Source organism: Castor canadensis, chromosome 5, assembly GCF_047511655.1.
Source record: "Castor canadensis chromosome 5, mCasCan1.hap1v2, whole genome shotgun sequence".
NCBI lineage: Eukaryota > Metazoa > Chordata > Mammalia > Rodentia > Castoridae > Castor > Castor canadensis.
This window is the reverse complement of record NC_133390.1, coordinates 62,881,689-62,907,217: the sequence shown is the minus strand read 5'-3', so window position 1 is coordinate 62,907,217 and position 25,529 is coordinate 62,881,689. Positions and strand designations below refer to the sequence as shown.

General features: G+C 37.5%; 1 protein-coding gene across 19 annotated transcripts in view; it reads left to right on the top strand.

Annotated features, from left to right (window-relative positions):
* The window catches only part of Zbtb20 (zinc finger and BTB domain containing 20), an 815,899-nt gene that overhangs the window by 665,842 nt on the left and 124,528 nt on the right, over positions 1-25,529 (top strand). The window contains exon 1 of one of the 19 annotated variants that reach the window (XM_074073193.1): positions 4,544-4,802. The exons of the other annotated variants lie outside the window; for them this stretch is intronic. The gene's annotated coding sequence lies outside the window, so the exon portion shown is untranslated. Of the gene's footprint in view, positions 1-4,543; positions 4,803-25,529 lie in introns of those variants that run through there. 19 annotated transcript variants of the gene reach the window in all.

Genomic DNA, 25,529 nt, shown 5'->3' with positions numbered 1-25,529 from the left:
GGGACCAGTTTGATACAAAATCCCTCAATAGCATTAAGATTATCCCACAGACACCAATTTTAAGTAATGATTTATAGAGATCCACAAGGAATAATTTAGAGAAGTTTACAGGAAGGAAGACTTTGAGAGCTGAACCAGAAAAGATACTTGAAAGTAAATCAAATTATGGCATACATTGAATTATGGTATTTATTATTATGTATGGAGTATGCATAGAATGTTGAACTAAAAGCTGAAGAAGGAAAGGTTTAGAAATGCTCATGCATAGCAAATAAGTTAAGTCTTTATTCTCTTTTCCATGCTAGTCATATTTGGTGATTTGTTCATACAAATATATACCAGTAAGTGTTGCTCTGGCATAGGTGCATCAACCTATTTGTGCACATGGTCGAAATTTGTGCCTCTGGGAGAGTTTCTGTGGCATCTTGTAGGCACAGGTAGTATTTCATAAACCAAAAATTTGGGGGGAAAGGAAAGGGGTGTTTCCATTTATGACTGCCAAACTTTCCTAAGCTTATTAAAATAGAAACCTCTATCTTTTTCTTCTGTAATTTGAAGATTACTCTAGTAATATGTTTGGAGATTAAAAAAAAAAAGAACTGCCAAATAAGTCAGAGTCTAATAACTGGATTAATAACTATTCTAAAACCCACGAGTTCAGTATGCTGTACCAGTCAAGACCTAGTCTTATTTTCTACTCTAAAAAAAAATTAGAGTTTTCATTGGTGTTTTTATGCTGGAAATTGCATAGTATAAGAAAATTAGTTTATCATAAGCAGGTCATCAGTTCTTGAAATATCTGCCCATGAGGAAAAAAAATTATGATTGGAATCCTGTCACCAAGGAAATGGTTTAAAAATCTGTTTATATCAGTGCCAACAAAAAATCTTAGCTTCAACTAGTTATCTTTATTTTGCAGTGATTTTCATTCTTTCCCCATTCATCCATTTCTTACATGGCTACTCTACACTGATAATTTAGGGGAGGAAAATACCCTAAGTGATTATGCAAACCTTTAATATAACTATATGTTTGTGTATGTTCATATGCTTTTTAAAAGAGCACATGTGACAGAAAGTGAAGAATAACATAGTCAGAAAAAAATTAAAGCAACACTATATAATTATCTGAACTGGAATTAAGCCAATTAATAACCCACGTGCTAACATTACCCTCGAAGCGCTGAAAATACTGTCAGATGTTTAAATGCCCTAAGTGGTCATGGTCAGCAGTCTTCACCTCATCTGTTTTCAACACGGTGCAGGAAGGGACATGCTCACGCTGGCTTCTCACCAAGAGCTGCACCTGAAGTAAACTATAGAAGAGGCAGAGATTATAGAATTCAAGTACAAGGTTCTCTCAAATGATTGTGACACTTTTTACTTACTTCTAGTAAAATTTTTAAAACCTGCTCTTTTACAGATTTGCTACTTCATTTAATACTTATTTAATGAACACCTACTGCACTTGGGGTCAGATTGCCTGCATTTAATCCCCAGGTCCATAATGACTAACTGTGACTTTGCACAAGTTTCCTAATCTTACTATACCTCAGTTTCCTTTTCTATGAAATGTGACTATCAGGAATACCAAATTCATAGGGTTGTTGTGACACTAATGAATGACAAAAAATGTAAAACATTTATCAGAGTGCTTTGTACAAATCAAGTGTTCAGTAATATCTTGGCTGCCATTGTTATTATGAGTCAGGAACCTATGGAAACAAAGAGATTACAACCTAAAGATGACCTAACATCCTGTAAGTTTAGATTTTAAAAATTTAGAGTTCTCAACTTTATAATATCTATGGTAATCCTTTCTAGTAGAAATCTGTATATTAGATCCTTGCTTTGCTATATGCTTTTATGTCTTAAACCAACATGCTTTGAATATAACACACTCAACACATCCATAATTTGCAATTTTATGTATTTATACCCTCACATTAAGCTTTCTTCCATAACTACCATGTAATGACTAGTCATGTACTTTACATAAGTTAGCTCCTGTCATCCGCAAAACAACCTTATGGGAGCAATATTATCACCTTTTACAGATAAGAAAAATGAGGCTCTGAGAGTGACTGTGATATATGTAATGTGAGAAAGATGTGTTTGCTCCCAAGGCTCATGCCCTTTTTACTCAACTCAGCAACATACATTTGGGAGCATTTTACTGCCTTGCTCTGGGCTTTTGCCTATCAGGTACTTTGGGACTTGCAGGAGGATCTGCCAATGTCAAAGTCACTGCTTTCTCTCTCTTTCCTCTAAACTGATTGACTATAGACCATGTGTTTTAGCATGTCAAAGCAGCCATTGTTAAAGAGGTTGGTGTGCAAATAGACTAAATTACTTTGGCTATGACTTCTCTTAGATGACTTGCCTTTGAGTGGGCTCCCAGGTGCCTGACATTTCTTTCACCCTAAGTAGCAACATCATTGTTATTGAGGCATGACTGACAGATAGTTTTTGCCTTTATATACGCCATGATTTTTGTTTTTAGGAAAAGAGCCTTAATCTCTCCAATACCATCTGATGGCACTTTTCTTTTTATAAGCAACTCTTCCCTTCTTAAAAAAAAAAAAAAAGCCCCCCCAATTGTCAAGAGGGAGCTCCTTACTGAATGTAATCTGATCATATGTGTCCCCAAAAAGATACCATCGAGTTCATGGGAAGATAAAACAATTGCCCCTTTCTATTTTAGTAGTTTCTTTCAGATTAAATATATCAGAAAAGTTGCCATGGCTAATCTCCCAGGTAGAAAATCTTATCAATGATTTAAAAACTACATCAGTACATATAAACTAAAAGACTCAATTTCTTTCACCCACAGTTGCCTATATTTTAGAAATGTGTTGTGTATGAGAAAACCACCTCTTCTTACATGATGATATATAGCTGATGATGCTCATAGAGTGAACTGTAAACTCTGCACAAGGTCTTTGTAGATCAATCCACTGCCTTCCTTAGCTTGGAAGTATGGCACAAGCTATACCTTTCTGAGACAGTTCCTCTACAATGTTTTATTTTTCTGCTTTTCTCTGAAAATGAACTGAGATCTTAAATCCCTTACTCTTGGCATTTAAGCTACACCAAAAATTATTTCCACTTAGCTATTTAGACACTTTGAAAAAATGGAGGCTTGTGTACTAACTGTATAAATGGAGGCATCTTGGTTTTCTGGAGGCAAGAGTGACTTCTATACCTGCTGGGCCAGAATCTCTAAAGAAAACAGGAGGCTGGCTGCCATGAAACAGCCTGGTGGGCTGCTGGAGTCCTGGGTTCTAGTGTTGACATTGCTATTGTCTTTGTGATTTATTGCCCTGAGTCTCTGGGCCTCAGTTTCCTCATCTGCTGAATTAGATGTTGGAGAGATTAATCCCTGGGGTTTTTTCCAGCTCTGTATTCTGTGGGTCTGAAAATCGCCTTCAGTGTCTGCCATAGTCTGCCTTGCCAGCTCTGTTCGTCACAAAGATTAATCCATTTTAACTGTACCTTGGAGTGCACCCCAGAGAGGAGGATGGATGGATTGTTTTGCACCTATTATTGCATCAGAACTTTTGCCTTTTTAGACAGGATTGTGTCTTGCCTAAAATCTGTCTGTCTGCCCACTGACTTTGTCTGTGCTGATCTCTTGCCATGATGCCTCTTTTTCCAGCATCCATCTCCCTCCAAGATCTAGAATCAGCATCCAACTCTACCTGTCTTGTTCTCTGCAGCATCTGTCTGCTACACTCCTAGACCATCGTTAATAAACTTTCACACATTACACGCAAACCCCTAATATGCTGGCACCTGCACGTAAATATCTACAGTTCATAAAACTAGGGGAGAAAACTCCATTTTTAAAAGACCTCTATCTAATGCCATTTGTATTTGCACTTTTTGTTTAGTTGTAAGTTTTAATAGTTCCCCCTTTGAGGATTTGTCAGTACGAGCAGTATTGCTTATCAGAACACACCAACAGTCTTTTTGTAATATTCGCTTTTTCCCCTTTGGTTCAGCCGAGCCTGCTGACAGATCATTCAAATTCAATTGTTTTATGTCTAAGCCGAACAGCTAATTAAAGTAGGGATGATTAACCTGACTGGCAGTGTCGCTCTCCCTCTCGCGCTCTCTCTCCCTCTCCCTTTCTCTCTCCCTCCCTCCTGTTCCAATCAGTCTTTTTCTCACACACTCACTCTCCTTCCGTGTGTCTCTCTTTTCTCTCTCTCTCTCTCTCTCTCTCTCTCCCCCTCCCTCTCTCCCTCCCCCTCCTCTCTCTCTCTCTCTTTCTTTCTCTCTCTCTCTCCCTCTCTCTTTCCCTCTCTCTCTCCTCTCCCCCCCCTTCCTCTCTCTCTCAGTCTCTCCCTCCCTCGGTTGGTCTCTCTCTCTCTCTCTCTCTCTCTCTCTCTCTCTCTCTCTCTCTCTGTCTCTTGCTCTACTGTTTTTTTTTTTTTCCTCTCTCTCTCTCCTAAACGTGGTCTGCTTGCTGATGGCAGAATGGCACTCGGAGATTTGTGCATTGTGTCTGGTTTCCTACGGGCAGGCTGACCCAGTGCCTCCAGGGACTTATCAATAGACCACTCAGAAGAGACACAGACAGGAGAGAGGAGGAGGGGTGGGGGGAGAGAGAGAGAATCAATATCAAGAATAGAAGGAGCTCCGAAGCCATTTTTTTTTTAAAGAAGTATCGGGACTTGGGAGAGGGTGACAAAGAAGGTTTTTCAAAGAGGCAGTGGAGGAGGTTCTAATAAATTTGGAAGGAAACAGTTCCCTGTCTTGGGAAAAGGAGAACTCCTGACTGATTAGCATTCACACCAGGTATGAGATGTTCGCTACCCCTTATCACTGTGTCGCAACCGAGATGGAAAAGCATTTTTTTTTTTTAGGAGACTAAGGGAGCATGTATTTTGCTGTGTTTGTTGTTGGGGGGTAAGGGGCGGCGTGAGAAGCTGTGGGCATTTGTGTATGGGAACAGGAAGAATGGAAGCAGTACACAGGGGGTGGGAAAGAGTATGGAGTATGTTATGGTCTTCCCTGTCTTTGTGCACCCCTGGGGGGTACCCAAGTTCATTTCTAGCAGGTGGATTTAGACGGGAGTTACTTAACGCTTGACCGCCAGTTTTGAAAAAAGAAAAAGAAAAAAACGCTGCTTCCTATGTCTATTAAAGGAAGCTCCAATTTCTCTCTCTCTCTCTCTCTCTCTCTCTCTCTCTCTCTCTCTCTCTCTCTCTCTCTCCCTCCCTCTCCTCTCTTCTCTCTCTCTCTCTCCTTCTCTCTCTCTCTCTCTCTCTCTCTCTCTCTCTCCCCCCCATCCCTCTTCCCCTCTCTCTCTCTCCCTCTCTCTTCTTTTTTTCCTCTTCTAACCAGACAGCGGGAGGGTTCCTGGCTCCCAGCCAGCCCAAAAGCCTCTAAGTGTTTTGCACTTGTTTCAGGGAGTAGCTGCCCGGGGATTTTTTCAGCATTTTCACTAGAGAACAAAGAGTTCTTTACAAAGGGAAAGGTGGGGGGGAGTGAGCTTAATGTCTGATATATGTTTTTCTATTTTTATTAGTTTTTCGCCTAAAAAGAAAGAGACAGGAACAGAACATTCACTCTGTAAAGACACAAAGACATTCAAAAGAAGTCTAGTTATCTTTTCTCCCCATCACCCCAACATATATACATGAAAAAATTAAAAGGAAAGACTAATTAAGTTAGATGTGTTGCTCTTTTCTCCTCTTTTAATCTTTCTAAATCCAACTATTCTTTCGTTCACTCTGTGCTATTTCTTTTCTACTCACAATAAAAGTTGTTCGGGATGCATCTTCTCTTACCATCTTTCTATCCTTTCTGGGTCCCCAAAATCTTGTGGAGGAAAGAACAAAAGTCCATCAAATAATCAATTTTGTGACAAGAATATCTTCTACTTTTGCCACTTGGGTAAAAAGTTAATTGTGAAATTCGGACTCCCACAATACCAGTAGGGTACATTGGTTCATTCGATCTCACAAGTTTTTGCATCCACATCCATCTGTTTAAAAGGTACCACTTGAGTCACTTGTCAGTTATTAAGAAAAGATAGAAAAGGAGCATATATTTGTGTTTTTATATTTTGTTTCTGTTACATAAATGGCAAACCCCCCAGAGAGGCTACTTGCCCATCTATGATATACTAGTTCAAGCAAAATATAGTCTAGACGGAGATTTTTCAACAATTCTGATTTGCCCCATAGCTTTGTATTCTCCATTGATTTTTTTGCCTGTGTATGTGTATTTCTACTATAAATCTGTGTTTGTAGCAAACATTTCAGAATGCTTACCATTTTCAAATTAATGCTCCAACAAAAGAAATTAGGATGTGAACTGTATGTGTAAAACGGAGTAAACAATTTTATCTTTTATCCATGCTGTACATTTATATTTTTATACTAATATCCTTGGATTATAAACCCAAGGAAATGATTTCTTTCTAAAAGTTCTCCTCTTAATGCATTTATATTTTGATTATCATTTGGAAATCTTTTTAAGATACATAATAGACTAAACTGAGCAAAAGGAAAAAATCCTTAAGCAACACAAAAATCCTTAAATATATATTATGTACTGCACCTAACTGCACATAACTATTTTGCTAAGTGGAAAACAGCTACAACAGTTGTTTAAAGAAAAACAAACTCTTTTCTTACCCCTCTCCCCCCCCCCTGCAGTCACTTAAAATATGATCTATTTATTATGCCTGGGGAGGGAACTGTAAGAAAAACTGTGGGAATATGCATTTTTCCACATTTATGGAGTGCATTTATGTCAGTGCTACTTAAGGGTGTAATGCCTATCAGGGCAGAGGGGATACCTCATCAGTGAACCCTCCTGTTGGGAGGCGTGAGTGCCTATGTTTCAAGTAACTTGATAACAAGGAGTCTTTTTGGGAAAACTTACTATATATGTGTTGCCTCGGTAATGACCCTCAAAGAAGAAACAAGTACTGGGTGGCCAGTGTTAGCACTTGAACTCACTGGGGGAAGTTTTAGCAAATCCAAAATTTTCTAGGGTAGCTCACTTGTTACAGTTCATGTTTTCTTGAAGAAAATTCTTGAATTGCCTTCAGACTTCTGTATTTTTGGGGAATTTGTAATACTTTTAATAGTGCTTAAGAAGCAAAAGACCTTTTAAAAGAAAGTCAGCCGTCAAAAGTCAAAATAAAAGGAAAAAACTCGGTCTTTAGAAAGTTTTATATAAGCAAGAGGATCTGTTTTTCCTTTTTTTTTTTTTTTTTCTCCCTGAATTCTTTTGTTGCTGTGGCTATCGTGCCTCCATTTGGGGGTTTTTGTTTTCTTTTCATGTCTTATCTTTCTTATTTTTATGTTTTGGGTCTGTTTTTGATGTGACCAGGGTATTTTAAGAGGAGCAGAGGGACAGGAGAAGAGGCTGTTGCTGAAAACTGTAGTAGCTCCCCTTGATCCAACTCAGGCAGCTCCCATCAGCTAGTTGTGCCGCCAAGAGTACAGTGAAAGGTGATAGCTGTCATTCTGGGATTCTTCGTGGATCTGACCTAAGAGTAACACATTCACAGTCGAGGAGAAAAGGGAAAAAAAATAGAGGAGGAGGAAAGAAAAAGCTCTTTGAGCTGGAATACACTGGCCCTTTCTTCCTGGAGGCAATCCGCTCCAGTTCTTGGCGACGTGTCCTGCACTATCAGATATCATATGACTTTTTATTTAGATTCCTTTTCGGAGAATGGCCTGTTAGGGCTCTGTTTGTTTTCTTTTATTTAATTTCCTTCTCCCCTCACCCGCTAGTTTAGTGTATCTGTGTGTGTCAGAGTGTATGTGTGTGCACATGCATATGTGTGTGCAATTTTTATCTTTGTTTTTGTTCTGATGATCTGTTGATCTGATGCTTTATTTAAAGACAAAGCTTTAATTATTTCAGTATACTAGTTTAATCATTTGCCAAAAAGAAACCTTATTCTAGGCTTTTTTGGGGGAAACCTTTTTGAAACACGTCCATTACTACATGAAGCTGCAGATCCTAAATGCGTGCTGGCCGGCCCTTGGCCCACTCCCTCACCTTAATTTAACCCTCCTCCTCATCAGCATGCACAGCAGTATAAGTTAGGAAACACCTGTGCTGAGTGGAGAGGGAAATAAAAGTAGAAGCAACTTCTTCAAATCTGCAGTCTTAGTTTCACTTTAATAAACTTTTTTTTTAATCCTTGATTTTTTTTTTTTTTTGGCACCCTATGTTGAGCTTGAAAACACCAGAGATAGTGTACGATGCCTTTGTGCAGCTTTTGTGAGGCCAGTTGAGCACCCTGGAAAGTAGAGCAGGAGCTGAAATTCATTCAGAGACTTAGGAATTAAGTAAGAGATTTAAGTAAAATCTGTGAGATCTGTGGGCCGTTCAAGGGTTGGTGATAGATGGTAAATGGACTATTTAGTGTATTCAAGGAGGAGAAAGAGAAATTCCCAGACAGGAATGACACAGACATTTCTGTTGCAACTAGTGCTTTAAAAACCTTATTTAACTAAATTTTTATTTTGTATCTCTCAAAATTTCACTAGCCAATGTATGATTGCTTTTCTGTCCATACTTGCTATGAAAAACAGATGATTTATACTAACAATTATTACTAAGTTTCTCACAAAAATGTTGATGTATTTTTTAGTGTTTCAAAGAGTTCAGATTTTAGTTAGCAAAAGAAAAACAAATTCTGTCGGTGTGCATGTGGTTGCATATATGTGATTCTCACCTACACATAGCGTAATGCATCCTGCTTGTATCGGGACATATTTTTGTATAGCAGCGTTACAAGGGACTGGCTTGAAGGTTCTGGTGACCATTGCATTCTTTAAACCCATAGTTTTTGGTGTCTTGTTATTTGCTCTGAAATTATTTTTTACGGATCTTAAATTTGTAATGCCTTCTCATAGCCAGAGGTGAATTTTGTTGAAACTTGGAGGAAATTTTATTCCACCCCTTTAAGAGTACCCAAAAGGGAAGGGAGAACTAGTTTTCGGCTCAACAAAAAATTTAGAAACCTTTTCCCCTCAACGGAAAACTCCAAAACAGCTTTGTCTCAGAATGTTAAACTTGGCATGGATAAGAAATGTGAGTTTTGCTTTGTTTGAGGAAATTTGTTTTTGAAACAACAATGTTATAAATATTTTTAAATTGCCTGCTGAGCATGCGCTGTCTCTGACTTTATTCATAGTTTTAAACACACACCAAAGTGCAGTCTTCTGAATGGCCACAGGTAAGGCTGGTGATTTGTATGATCTTTCTCTGAGGCACCTTCAGTGAGTCTACTCAGTTTTCCAGAAGGGAAAAGGGTGAGAGCTGAGTTCAGACCTGGATATCTTTCTAAATATCATAGAGCAAAAGTAAATTGCCCATTAAGGCTTGCACATTGTACTTAGGGTAAGTACTATTCAACTTTCCTTTCTTGTAAGGGTTGTCTGCCTTAACTTTTCGGCTTATTACTAGCAGGGTAAATTAAAAAAATTAACTCAATGAATTATTTGACTGAAACAAAATTTGCAGATTTTTAAGGGCATCTATTATGCATAAATTTAAGGATATGAGAACTTGTCAGTAAAATGATAGCAGCTCTGTGCTTACAGAGCAAAGATGTGCTAGTCTGAACATGCCTGATCTCATCTGGAATCGAAAGCTAAATCTAGGTGGGCCTGTAATAATACCAGAAAAGGAACACATGTATCTTTTGTGCAAGCTTTTTTTTTTTTTAGCTAGTCTTCCAAATGGAATGACAAAGAAGTAGGTTCTCTTGCTTAATAAGTAGTCATACTTTTCTTTTGCAGACATACATTTCCAGCTGTTCTTAGTTGTTTTGTTTTGTTGTTGCCATCACTGTTGAAGTATATTCTTTCCTGCCAGTGATTGTTAACACTTTCCATTTTTCAGAATGCTTTATCTCCATTAACTCCGTTTGATATTTCCTCACTTACTTACCTTTCTTAGGTCTGCAATGGCCCTCTCAGGCTTTGCAATTCTTATTGATTCTTGCCAGAATATACTTCTTCATCCACTGTTTTGTTATAGTTATGGTGGAGATAATCTCATTTTTCAGGCCTTTATAACTATCCAAACAAATCATCTTTTGAAGTGAAATTTCTCATAGCTATTCTTGACTTAGAACTAAACTTGTCTTGAAAAGGTTTGAATAAAATCCAATTGGCCAGGTCTTTTTGAGCTCTAAATAGTCTAATAAATGCAAATGATTTTTTTTTTTACAAAATACTTACTGATATGCAATGCTTTCCTAATTTGCTTTTCTTTTCATGCTTTAAAATAAAACCTGAAAATTAAATGTGTTAAAAATAAAGATTAAAAAAACTGCCAGGTTAATGCTTATAATTTAAATACCCAATTTGAAATAATTCACAGTTTTAGTTTTGATTCAATATATAACATTTCAGTGTCAGTCAGTGCTACTTTGTGCAAATGTGTGTGTGTGTGAGTGTGCATATATATGTGTGTCTTTGTGCAGCTGTGTTTGTTACACATACATATATATTTTTACATATATATAATGTATGCATATACAGAGAGACACAAGGCCACTTTACATTTATATTAGTTGTATTTTTACGTACGATTAACATTAATGTAAAACTTTTGTTAATTGATCATATTTTTATACGTACAATTAACATTAATGTAAAACTTTTGTTAATTGATCATATTTTATTTTTGTCTGTAATTTTAAAATATCATAAATTATTGCATCCATCTGATTCCTTAATGTGTATATATTCTAATTAACATCTATTTATATTGCAATAATTTATCTTCACTTATAAAGATTTTCATGTCTTACTTCATTTCATGTAACTATACTATTGTTCAAGTTTATCCAGACCACTTGCTTTGTTCCCTATCTGTTAGTGTATTAAGAAGTTTTTTCACTTTTCTAATCTAGAAAGAATATGGCTATCTTTTTCTTTATGTGATTTCTGTATGTGTTTAGTAGTCTGAAGAAGAAACTTTTTAACTTGTGACCTTCTGGAAAGCTTTCAAACAAGTGGAAGATAATCTTTACCTTGCTTCCCCTGGGTCTATCTGTTTGCCCTCACCGCACCACCAGCACCCTGAAAAAAAGCTACAGTAATACACATTATGTGATAATTTTCTGATCACAGAACCAGGAAATACCAAAGAAAATTGTGGCTTATGTAGGAAAATGCCAAGAGCTTCTCTAGTAAGATCAGCTGGTTTTGTACATTTTTTTTTTTCTCCTGAATTTTGTTTGTGACTTTTTTGGCTTACTGAAGCACATCCTCATAATCTTATGAAGCCACAGCAAATTCCCAATGCCACAACAACACTGTGCAGCCAGGGAGAGCCCAGAAAAGCTGAGCCTGGGTGGCTTCAGACTTCTCCAGCAATGACACAAGGTAGGAGGAGTAAAAAGGCTACTCTTCTCTTTGCATCAACTATCCAGGTAGATAGATCTTTCTGTAGCTTTCCCTTCAACTATCTGAGGCTTTTCCTTCAATACCAGTGACTTTCTGTTTTCTCCAAGAGATGGCTCATATAGCAAAACATTCCATTTTTATTTTGTATTGAAACATAGAAAGCTTTGGAAATTGGGAAGGGCAAAGAAAAAGGAGCTTAGGATGTGTGGGAAATACCCAAAAAAGCATCAAGCTCATAGCTGTTTTTTGTGGGTGCTCAGGTCTATAACTTTTCTATTCTCTTCAAGGCCTCTAAGTAGTTGAAAGTAGTGAATGGGATAACTATAGGGTGCAAATGATGATCTAACTGATTTCAGTAGATGGAGCTCTTCCCCCTAAGTCTGTATTTAAATTAACGTCCCACTTTAGTTTGTGGGGCTGTCTGCTTGAAGGAGTGTCATACTACATATGTAAAATTGAGGCCTGTTACATACCTGGAGGAGGAGATTTCCTGGCACTTTTCAAAAGACCCGAAACATTTGTTCTGAAACACAGAACTGCAGGGGAGCAGTAAAGATGGAGTGGGAAACGAAGTTTACCTATCTAAATTTCTTCATGTGTTTGTTGATATTCTAAGTGTGAAGTTAAATCCTAGCAGTTATCACAGAAGTGACTGGTTCTTAAACGTAGAAAAATATATAGCACAGACAGGGTTTTGGCTGTATTTGTGTCAAATCTTTCAAGCTATCTGAACTGTGCAAATCTGCTTTCATTTGATTCTGCAAAGGAATCTTAATACTGTAATGCAATTGTTTCATCCAATTAGTCTGGAGAACCTGGCTGAAATGTTACGAATTCTGAATTGTGACAGCACTGTGGAGGGCAAAGCAGCTATTTAGTAAGGTGCCTTTATAGGAGCCAAAATATTTTCAACAATAACTGAAGATAGGTCTCCAGTATCTATTTTACTGTGGAAAGAACCACTTGTTTATTTCTTTTTAAATTAGTCAGAATGAGTAATTACTGCAAAATTCTTGTGTTATATTATTTTCAGTACCAATAAAATGTTTGATCCTGTCCTTTCCTGTCACTAGAAGGCAAAATATGTGTTTAGTATATGTAATAAATTATCTTCCATGATCTAATGTCTTCTCACAGATTGGAGATACTACTGAATGTCTCTTGTTAAATCTTGATAAGATCATTTGGCCAAAGAAGAACTGGTCTTGGCTTTACTACCAAAAGAAATAGCATTTTTAAAGGACTTGGATTTCCTTTGCATACCACGTGTCTGAGTCCGATACAGTCCAGGAAAATAGAGAGGATGAGACGAAATTATTCCTAAGCAACCGCCATAGGCCAAACACTGAAACGGTGCCAACCTGGACCAATCAGGCCAGTTTCTCAGAAGATACATGCTTTTGTCAAATACTTACAGAAGAGACAGAGGGAGGAAGTCCTTAAAACCACATTCATATGAATGATTCTTCACTAATTCCAATAAAGTCCATGGTAAAAAATTCAGTGATTTTATTCTTTCCTAAAGTAGGACATCTGAGTTTTCTTGGCCAGCTAAGACTCTCTAAAGGTTAGTGTTCTCACATCTTTTGAACAAAACTACCCTTCTGAACTTAAGCAAGTGAAAAACTTCTCACAGAGAGCAAAGAGTAAAATTGGTGGAAACTCAAAATCAATTCCAAACCCATTTCTGGCATGATGAGAATAACATTTGTGCTGTGTTTAAAGCAGTTTAAAACAAGAAAATGATAAAATGATCAATATACTTAAAGCCAAAAATAACCAGGAGCGAACAATCTGTAATCCATTCCCAGTCCTGAAACCCTATACTTTTAATTGAGCATGAAAATAAATGAAAATATCTTTTATAAGGTGGCACTGTAAGCCTTATGCCATAAACAGCAATGATGAGATGCCAAGCATTCAACTCCTTATTTAAGCTATGTTTTCAGAATTTAACCAAACAAAACTTCTTGTAGCTAAACTGTTGCATATTTATTTATTTGTACATACAATACTACAAAAAGTAAAAGTTAACAGGTATGTAGATTGCCAGTGAACTATAGTGCCACTTTACAGTCTATGTACTAAAAAGGCAAAAACAAGGTTTTAACTACAGCCAAATAATATGTTTGGCTATATCATAAAATTAGTGAATTGGTCAATATGGGTCAGATTAAATATTTCTTTAAATGACTCTTCACTAATTTATTAAGTTTAATGCATATATAAACAATAAATCATACATATTTATACTTATTGCTTTAATAAGTTGATTTAAAAGACTAAGTTGACACTAACAAATTTGAACCTGTGGATTTAATCAGTGAATTGCCACCATATAGATTTACAAAATTCTCTCTAGTCTTAAGATTTTGCTCCAATGAACAATTTTTCAGTTATTTGACTGACGAGGTTATTGATCAGATAAAAGAAAATGTTCTATTTTGATGAAGAAATCCTGGCTGAACAAATTAAAACGACCACAAATTGCATAAGCACATTTAATTTGAACTAAGGTGCAGTAGGAATGATGATAATTCTAACAAGCACTGTGACGAATGTAACTACAATGAAGCATGTGTGATTACATCAGTAAGAGTGAACTCAGTGGGCAAGGTTAGGAGGGTGAGACATAGAAGCCGTGACAGAATGGGGACTATGGTTAGTTATTGGAGATGTTTAAAGCTTGTGGCTGGGTGCAAAATTAACAGATATGAAACAGAGGAATCAATCAATTTTAAAAGTAGATAGAAAGGCAGTGCTTTTTTCCATAATCAACTATAGAATTCACTGTTCCAGGGAATTAAGGCAACATCATAAGTGTTGGTTGTCCAGTGTGATAATAGTTGTAAAGAGCTGTTATGCACATCTGCTTAAACTCATATAAGTGTAACTCTTATAGCAACTTGTTATGCTATTGTTTGAAGTTGAAAAGCTCTGCTTTAAATGTCAACAAAGCAAATGTCAGCATCATAGAATCATAATCATTGCATCTTAAAGCTTGAAGAAGGAGCCTTAGATATCTCAATATAGGGTTAACCAGCTCTCTAGAGAAAAATATTGGAATATCTGGTGCAAGATCATTAGAGTTTTAAATATATATTAATATATTATAATTGCACTTAGAAAACAGAATTTAAAAGAGAAGCTTAAAACAAAGAGAAAGTAAACTACGCAGTTTTATCTGGACCAGTGGTGCTATACATTGGTTTCGGTGAACCGGGGATTCTAAATAGGGAAGAATAGCAGAATTTATGCAGAAACAAATGATATAACTTATTATCCAAAGAGGCATGATCCTAAAAGATTAAGAAATGCTATTAGAAATTAAACCACTCACTTGGCCAATAACAAAATTTAAGCACAGAGAAGTGGCAACACTTTCTTAAGATGAGAAAAACTGGGACCAAAATTCAAGTTTTCTAACTGTGGTAAACTCCTACAACATAACGCTGACCCAGAACAGCTTTATAAAACTAAAAAGTGGATGATATTCCCAGAATAATTAAAGAAGAGAACAAAGGAGCCAAACCCCTTGCATTCTTATTTCTGTACAATAAGCTCACCTTGGATGGGGCAGGGGAAAATCTGCATGATGAGGATAAAGCATTTGAAGAATGACAGAAAATGCACTGAGATCCATGCGCTCCCTACAGGCTTTCAGGAGTTTTCATTGCTCTGCTCACCCCCATAGCCTTGTATCTCATTTTTCCTTTTTCCTACAAACAAGAAGAAGAAGTATAAAAAGAATGAGGAAGAAGAAGAGAAGAGAGAAAAGAAAACCTATGAAAAATTATAGTCAGAATTTTCTTTTGGACAGAAAGCTTTCTTCCTTTCTAGAAATCTTCCTGTACAGATAGTGTATTTTTATTAGCTTAGCAAAGTATGAGCTCTAACCACAGTGCTGATTCAACAAGCTTACAACACATTACAAACTAGACTACTTGTTTCCTAAGCATGCATCATTTTTCCTATCCCTGTTCCTTTTTCCCTTGGATACTCAAATACAAGTAGATTCTGCCTCCTATATTTCTATGATAAGACTGAAGGATACAAATCTTTTAATGACTTTTCTCATATTCTATTTTATAGCTTAACTTTTTGTTGGTTTATGTGTGATATAAACAGCAGGTCTAATTTCAGGCAATGTACTTAATTTTAGTGTGTCTCAGTTTCCACATCTGTGAACAGAAAAATGATGCCTGCTTTGCTGGGATATAAGAACTCTATGAAATGGAGTCGATAGAGTGTTTAGTACAAGGACCAGTTCATGGTTAGCACTCAATATCATTGTTGAAACTACTACTTCTACTTTCTGTCAATAGTTCTTTCCTATAATATAATTCTTGAGACTGACCTAGTTGAGTTCAATATTTGGTCATGCAATGAGCGCAATGACTGTTACATAATAGAAACTGGATAAAAGTGAATTTTTATACAAGTCTATATTATACCTATTCCTTCCTCACATGATCCTTAAATTCTGTCCTGAGATGTAAACTAATGGTAGTCATGGCCAGTGCCTACCCCAGGTACATCGTAAAAAAAAAGTCAGTGCTGTTAACAGTAAACTGTCAGTGCTACATTATCATTCACATTCCCCACAGACACACCCCCCCAACCACTTAGGATGGCTCCTTGCACCATCCCCACAAGTGTCAGCTTATATTTCTAGTTTAGGTGATTAATGAGCTTGTTATATCTCTCTGTGTAGCCTGAACTAGAAACTTTCACTTTGGAGAACAGGTCAAAATCTCGAATTTAATTTTGGTTGCATCTGTTATAAGCCAATTGTGTATTCATTACATTTATAGATTCCCTCTTCAGTCATATATTTTCATGGCTGTTGAGAGCACCCGAATCTGTGTTGAATGTCCTTAGATTTTACTTTGGAGACCTGAAAATGAGGCTATGAGACAGTTTTGATAGCTAGCTGTCATCTATGGCATTTTCTTGCCTTAAGTGTCTAATCTGGTCTAAATTTGAAGAAGGGGGCAGGTATCGAATTTTTAATTAGCCAGAATGGCATTGTAATTCTGTATTAATGAGGTTTATTAGTCAATGCAGTTTATCTACACATTGCTGTTGTTCCGGGTGTTTAACCACATCCTATGAAAATGGAAAACTTCTAAAAATTGGAAATGATAAAAATAACTTGAGACGTGTAAGGGTAGAGATATAAAACGCACGGGTTCAGCTGTAGGCAGGATAGCATACAAGACAGACTCTGAATGTCTATGGATATTCTTGGTCCTTGGAGGTTTCTGTGAACAGTGAGAAAATGAAAAAGTCGTAGCTAACGTGGACATGCAGAGGAGGGGCTGACATCAGGATGTGCTCAAGTCAGGAAGAATGTTGCATTTTAATCAGCCAGAAGTTCCATTTATTTGAGAGTGAACTGGTATTTGTGAGGGGAACAGGGTCACATTTAGTAGAACTGGTAATTCAATAAAGGGTTTTTACTTTGCCGGAGTAATGGTGTTGGCATCGAGAGAAGAAAGTTTTGCAGATTTCTGTGTGTGCACTTGCTGTTACTGGTGTTCCTGGTGGGTGGCTGAATCATCCTGATGGCATTCAACAGGAACCAGCTGCTGAGAATATTCAAATGCAAGCATTATTCCTCTAGAGAGACAGTAGCATCTGCAAAGTTTTCCTATCTTGATAGTACAGATAATCCCAGGGAGTATTCTCTAGTACTTTTTACTCTCTACTCATTTATACATTTTCTTTCATCATGCTCATCAGTATCTCAAGTCCTAACTGGAGGTAAAAGCGTCAGAGTCCTGAGTCCACACCAGATAGTAGAGAAAGACTGTAAAACCCTTGGTCTTAAAATACTGCTTCTTGGGCTTTGCCTTGAGTTATGATATCAAGGGAGAAAAATGGTACTTCCCTGCCTTTGTAAAGACCCTGCCGTACCCTTCATGGAGCTCTAACATCAACCCTTCCTCCCCCCGCTGCCAGAATGCAGGCTTCTAAGAAGTTTTCCTTTGTATTTATAAAACTTGTGAATTTATTGCTTTCCTTATATGTTTTTTGTTTGTTTGCTTGTCTTATTTGTTATTGGTGGTGGTTTTCTTGTTTTGGTTTTGGTTTTTGAGCTAGCATCAACAGTTGGGGGGAAAGGGAGGTACAAAAAGGAGGTCTGGTCTCAGTAATCTATTAAGTCTTTTCCATCTCTAATATTTATGAATAATTTATTGAACTGATGGAAAAAATGTTGAATATGTTCATTATGAATTATATTCACCGGTGTGTTGCCTAGAATATAAAAGAGCAAAGCAGTCACTGCATAACTACTTCCTTACAATACATGTACTGGTACGACAGATCTCTGTATCCTTTCCCTATTCCACTGTGTGTCATCCCCAAACACACGCTGTACATGTCTGAGAGGCAACTGCAGATGGGGTACCTGATGGAATGACAGCCAGCCAAAGCTCTGACGGGTACAGGAACATTCACAGTGGAGTCTGGGTCCTACACAGAAGCAGCTTTGGGGAAAGTACTGGTAGTGCAGTGTCCTTCATAAGGAGTCACTGAAGCCAGTTTCACATAGCAGACATTATTCAAATGCTATCATGCTGAAGGGATGATAGTTCCTATCATCAGAAAAGAAATTCATATTTTTGCTCCTAATTTTTAAAAAGATTGGCATAGATAACTAATTTGTTGGCAATATCACATTCAGAAATAAGTGTGGAAGAAAATTCAGAACTACGTATTTATTATGTATAGCTTCAAAAATAATTCTATGCTTTTCTCCACTGCTTTTCCTTCATTATTATGTTGTGCTTAGGATTTATTAAAATAAAATTGTACTTCCTAAGTACTTACTAGATATCCTTAAGAAACATTAACTAGAAGCATGACTAGAGGTAAACTTGGGATTTTTTTTAATCAGACAAATAATTGACAGAAGAAATAATAAGGAGCTGACATAATACCAAAATAGTCTTTCCCTAGCCAAATAATAGTGGTGCTCATTATTGATCAAATATATCACCATAAGTGACAAATATGTGTGAAGACAGAGAAAGACCAGCTAGGGTCAGAGACTGAGAGGATGCAGCTTTAAGGTATAGTGCAGGTCATTTCCAATTTAAAGAAAGTTGCAACACAAAACTATGGCCTTTATCAGAGGTCTCAGAGGAATAGTAGGTATTGCCTCAGAGTAGCCCTGCCTTCCCACTGTATCACTTCAAAGCCAGAAGGCTAGCTCTTGTGAGTGGAGGGCCTAATACATCACTGGTACCAATACCAACCTTATTGTAACCTTAACTCAAGCCAACTGTCCCCAAACTATTTATCATTATGCATTTCTGAGATGATCTTTTTTTCTGTGCTCTAAGAGCTAAAATCCATCAGAGCCCATAAAAGAGCAAGAATAAATTTAGAGCAGCCACATTTACCAATAATTCATAATAATCTCAGAGGACAGAGAGAGAAAAGTTAGAAAGAATGAGAGAAATAGTAAAACATGTATTCAGGAAAATTACATTGTACATTTAGATAAGGTCACTAGAAACAATAATGGCTAACCAATTCCAGAGTGGTATAACAGAAAAGCAGATGTGGCAGGATTTTCCCAGCTCCACCCTTTCTTATAGGACAAATTGTTTAACCTGTCTATGTAATAGTGTATTTGTCAAATAAATAGAAAACCATCTATCCTCATCTACTTCACAGCAGTTTTCCTAAGGCTGATTGTGCACACATATATGAATGTATATATTATAGCTATCTATGTACAGCAGGGGAGAATGATTTTAAAATAAGTGAATCAGGGTTATATACATGGATCTGTTGTGAAGGTCAGTTACTTTATTTTATTATTGTAAGACCTCTGCTAATTACCAATTGTTAAAACACTTGAATATGATGAATGAACCTCTATCACTTCTGTGAAATGAAGGTTTTTGAAATCTAAGCATTATTATACAGATTCAAACACATTTCTGTATGCTTAAGGATCCTAGTAACCTTACTCAAAGCAGTACAAACCTATGAAGCAAAATAAAAGATTAACTTTGCCATTCAATATCTTTTTTTAAAATCCTAAGTCAATGACATAGCAATTGGTCTAGTTCCGAAGTATAATTCTAGCTGTATGAGTAAACTGGTTCTCTATGTGAGACACTTATTTTTTTAGAAAATAGTATAAAATTATATAAGAAAGACAGGACAAATACAAACAATATAGGCATCTGCCCAAGCAAATGTGGGTCTGTCCCAACAACAAGCAGTCTCAGTATACTTAAGGCTCCTGAAATCATTGGAAAAGAAGCCACATTCATCATACTCTATACTGCTGTCATTCCTTTGATGTTGGTCTTGGATCTTTAATCTCTCCTTTCTCCATTAAGACTTCAGTGAATGATAATGACATGAAGAGGGCAGGTAAAAATAAGTAAATGTGATTTTTTTTTAGACATGACTGTTACCCTCTAATAGCTTTTCCTCTGGCCCCTTCCAAGCATCTAGTAAAGAAAGTGAAATCATAGCTCCAACTTAGCCTAAGCACAGGAGAGCAAGCATACTGTTAGCGAAACAAGTAAGTTTCTACTGGGCTGAGACCAGGTTCTCCTATTTCCTCTATTTTTTCTCAAACTGAAAAGAGTTATTGTGGTAACTCACCTATGCTTCTGAACTTGTGTGCACATGCCCAAAACCTGCTCAAGATAAGACTAGAAAGAAACTAGGGACAGGATTTACATCAAGGACATTCAGCTTCTTCTTAGTAACTTCTGCTTATTTTGTTTTGTTTTGCTTTGCTTTGCTTTTTGGAGAAATTTATGTTTTTACAAAAATGTCTCAATTCCCAGACATTGATATCCTGGGCATCCTTAGGTTGTGACAGAAGTGGGGATTAGTAAGTGTGACAAATGTAGCAGAAGCCAGTGCGTAGAAATCTATCAAATATGTTAGCAGACCCCAGATTTTTCTGATCCTTATTGCAGAATTCAGCTGTGTCCTTACTCTAGGAAGACAGGGTTAACCAAGAGGTTTGAGAGTGGTGGTGTATGTATTTTAATTTGGGACTTGGTAACTATGAGACTGGAATGCCTAAGTAAAAACAGTAACTGGAATGAGGGCCAGCTCCATGAGTGTCCAGCCTGTGCAGCTGCACAGAGTCCCATGCTTGGAAGAGCTTGACTTAGTGCTTTGCTATTGCTGTCTTGAAATTCATAGTAATTTTTTGATAAAGGGCTTTGCATTTTACCTTGAGCTCCACAAATTATGTAGCTGGACCTGTCTGGAATTTGTCTTTCTCTGGCATACAGACTGAAAGTATCAGTCACATGTCTTCTTTTACTGAAAATGATCTCTCCTTTTGATTCCCCAGAAACTTATTCCTCTGTTAAATTCTTTAATGATTTCTGTTCAAATAATATGGTTCAAAAAACCCAAATCCTTCCTTCCTCCAAACACGTCAAGATGATTATTAGCAAGGTGATCTTGTTTTATAATAAAAACAACTCTATAGTCATCTCAGTCAAGTTTTTTAATTTAATTTAATTTATTTTTTTACTAGAAGTTAAATGCTTGGGAGAAATAGTTATGTCATGCCTGTGAGATCTTTGCCCTTTAATGAATAATTAAGTTGGAATTTTTAAAAATATCATTAGTTTGAAATTTTTTAAAGCACATTTAGCATTCAGGCTACCTTAGCCATGGTACTTCAAACCATCATGTACTCAAGACACTTCAGTGTCTTAGGAAACACCAGATTTCTCAACTCTGGCCTGAACTTCTGCCCTCTCAGATTCCCACCAATGCTACTACTGGCTATGTAGTCTATGTCCTTCCCCTCACTGTCCCTTCTGTCTTCGGCTCCTATCAGTCTACTCATTCTTCTCATGCAAAAACAAAACTGGTATTAGGAAGATGGAGTTTCTCTCTTCAGCATACTTTGGACATCTAATGAAGATAACTTTTGTTGAGCTGTGGACATAAGCACTAATGCTTGCCTCCATAGAGGTGTAAGGTCTGGACCAAACCCCATACAAGTATATGGGCCTATACACAGTGACATTTTCTCAGGCTCAACCATTACCAGAAATAGCCAGACCTCCTGACTTTCCAGTCAGATATGATTTTGAAGATTCAGAGTTCTTGACATTTCTGAAAGACAAACTACACATAACTGGTCCATAAACCAATTGTCAAGCACTGAAAACTGAAAGGAGAAGAAGATAGGTTGTTGGAGCTGGAGAAAAAAGTCCTGTTCCAGAAGCAACCTGACTGGCCACCTTGAGCTAGTCAACCCCTCTGAACCTATAAAACACTTCCTGTCACTAATAATGTCTCTGGATTGTAGAGGAGCCAGAGATGCTCACCTAATACAAAGCCTCATTAACTCCAAAGCTCAGAAAGGGTTAAGTCTTCCACCTGCCCCTCCCCTTCTCCCTCATCTCCCTTCACATATCTGTTCTCTGCTCTCTAGGAAAGGAAGGCAAGCAGGAAGAATCTGATAGAGAGAGGTGCCAGCATGGATAGTTTTTGTAAGCTCTAATTGTAGACTAGATGAACCTACCCTTGCCTGACCTCAGAAGACTGAAGTTTGCAAGCTTTTAAATGAATGTTGACCTCCTATGTAGCAATGACATATGACACAATAGAAGCCCTTCTCCCAGGGGTTTTATCAGTGTTTCACCAGTTCCAGACAAGGCCCCAGGCAAAAACTGAAAAGGAAACTGAGTCCTTTTCAGTCCTGACCACCCTCTTCACTCTTCTGCCAGCATAGCCCAGGGACCTGTGGTGATCTGATTTCCTCCTTCAACTTCCTTTGTTTAAAACTATCTATATCCTTTCCTCCAGCTTCAATTCAAAACTGCTTTCCACTGAAATGACTGATGGAGTTGAAGTGGTTAGAGCATCAAGACATAAATGGGATGCTTGCATCATAGAAGTGTTGCAGATTGAAATGTACCTCATTAATCAGGGGCATTTCCTTACCTAAAGTAGGTGGCTATTCCTTCAGAGTCAAACAAGTGTGCCTGGAATTAACCATGTTCCCAGTGGATGCAGCTGTACCCACCTTACTCCCTTCTTTAGCTTTATAAAGACACATATGTGATGTGAACTCAGAAAAAGCAAACTTTTCCCCTGGGAGAGAGAGAAAGAGGAAGGAGGTTCACTATGTAGGTTTACATAGTGAATAATCAAACCCAGGATGATTATAAAAATATGCCACAATATTACTTTTCTTATATATGAAAATAAATTTCTACCTTAGATAGCCAAGGCCCTAATGGGTAAGGCTATGAAGGTAGTGTCAGTAGGTTTAAAATGCTTTGTGGTAAGTCAAGGTTTCTACCCCCTATGAACCCTGAGCCCTTTGAAAATGTGAAAAATCAGTCATTTGGAGTCTCCTGTTTTTACAGATGAGAGTGTTAAGGCTAAGATGGGATGTGTCTTTTCTTCTAGGTCACCGAACTTAGCAGTAAAGCTGAGTTTGGGCCCCTTGGGCCTCTAGACCAGTTGAGATTTTCTCTACAGTTAGGGGAACTCCTAAGAGGGTCTCCACTCACCACAGCCAGCCTTCCCTTCTTATAGTCATTTTTCTTTATTAGTTATTGGTCCTGCAATTGGATAGAAAATGTTAACAGAGAAATCAAAGGGAGGCAGTGGATCATTAGGGGAACATTTGCAACTATTGAAAAGACATTTTGACCGACCCATTTCTGTAGTTATCAATTTAATAGTATTTGTTGCCAGGAAATGCACCGATGGCGGGTAGGAGGTTGGAGTGCACTAGCAGTGTGTTCTCAGGAGCCCTCCAGTTACAGGAGGTGGTAATTCTAGTTAATAAAAGGGTGAACTTCAAACACATTTTAACCAAATCAAATTGTAGCAGGAAATACCATATTACTGATGTTCAAGCTGACTCACAGCTGGTAACATTAGTCAGTATATAGGCCCCAAATTCTGACTTTGCAGCGTTTTCAGATGAGTGTCGCATGCAGTAAGAGCATTCCCTCCACACACAATGTTGTAAAGGAGCAGATTTTTAACTAATGTAAGAAAAATCTTTATTCTCGTTAGACTTTTCATAAGATTGTCAGATATTCAAATAATATGCAACCCAGCCAAACTTCAGGTGGTTGATAGGAAATCTAGAGCCAGGAGTTTTACTTTTTTTTTGTTGTTTTGGTTTTTTTCCATGACATGTTGGCAAATGATAAAAGTGATTCACTCTGCTAACCAGAGATGCTGGGCAGAGTTCCCCCAACACTGATTTCATGCCATGAAAAGCACACAGAGTCTGACCTGGCAAGGCTTGGTGAGCAGCACAGGCTTTGTGTCCTCCAGCTCAGGTTTGAATTCTAACTTCAGCCCTACTAGCTCCGTGACCAGAGAATATTCACCTAGCGTCTCTGAACCTTAGACTCCTCACAAAGAAAATGGGCACAATATCAGTTATTCACAGTTGGTAAGAGAATCAAATGAGGTAATATATAGAGAGAAGCTGCATATAAAAGAAAATAATGTCAGGCAAATACCGAAGGGTTCAAAAGTTATCATTATTATCTTCCTCTATTTTGCTTCTGTGGTTTATAAGGCATTTTTATTTTGAACAGTTAATTTTTCCAGTAAAATGTACAACTCTTGCCAGATTAGTAAAAGGAAACTGTACTGGGTACCCTGCAGATTGATCTGGTCAGTTTGCTTTGAGTGAGTAGCTGTTGACTACTTCATCTTAGCCCCATTAAAGCCTAGAGTTCCCTTTATTAGTCTTTTCTGAGTTCATGGAGTCAGAACATAGAGTATATTATAATCAGTCACCTAGACACCCTGAGAGTACAGCCCCAAATGACATGGCTATAGGTGGAGCATATAAGCAAGCTGAGACTCTTTGTCTCTCTTCTTTACCTATCCTGCTCCATCTCACCTTAAATCTGCAGGATTGCCTCCTGCCCAGGTTTTTTTCTAAATTTCTTCCATGTATCTGTGTCTCCATTTTCACATAGATTAATTATGATTTGGTTCGCCTACACTTTTGACACTGTAAAAGCTTTCCATTGTGGGCAGATTGTCTCAAATACTGTATTTGAGGATGGAAAAAGAAAACTCTGCCCAAATGTAAGCATCATGGAATCAAAGAAACAATATTTTTTTTAAATCACATTCTTTGAGGATCCAAACAACCTTGAATCCTTTACAAAAGCACATCAGTAATGCCATCTTGACTCTTAAAAAACACATGCACACATATACACATTCCAACCACAGAAAGCTACTGTTCATGATATACAGGGGCTAGAGTGTCCAAGAAGAATAAAAATTGAAAAATAAGGTGATTCTATAGGAAGAACCCACAACTAGAAGCCAAGACATCCAAATTTTGTTTCCTACTTCCATGGGAGCCTCCCTTCTTGTGTGGATCCCAGCGTATCTGCCCCTCTCCACTTCACTGTCAATACTTCCAGAGATGTGTGGATTCAAACTCATGCTCTTAGGGCATATAAGGGGGAATTCATTTGTTACTGTTTTGAAAGACATTTTGATACTTGTACCAAGGGCACTTTACGTGGGCAAAGTATTTGCCTCATTTGAAAAGATGAAGCCCTGAATTATTCCTCCCATCACTCTGGAACAGGTAAAAGAATGAACTTTTCACACTAGTATGGGAAGAAAATTATGTCATTAGAATACCAGCTGCTAACAGGGTATTAATAATCATCTAAATAACTAGGCCTGGTGCAGACACACTGACCGGCCCATCATTCTGTTGACTTGCTTTTATCCTTGCATGCCATTGGTAAACATCAATTGTGGGACAACGCAGTGAGAAGAAGTGCTGTGGATGCAGAGCACATATCTCTCCCCTCACAGCCTCGTTTCTCCCTTCCCACCACTCACACTGATGCTTAGTTGACTTAAAACTTATAGAACAACTCTTCATTTTTGTGCAATGAGCCATTTTAATATGTGTGGAAAGATTTTTCTAAGGCCAGGAGGACTTGCTTCTTCTGAACTGTAAAGCATTTATTTAATGTCACATGCAACACTGAATGCACACTGTCCTGTGCAAGGGTCTGCTTTATATGTGTCTCATCCCTCCTGCCACCACTGCACAGTAAACTTCAAAAGCATAGATAGAGACTGTTTATATGCAGTTGTAGCC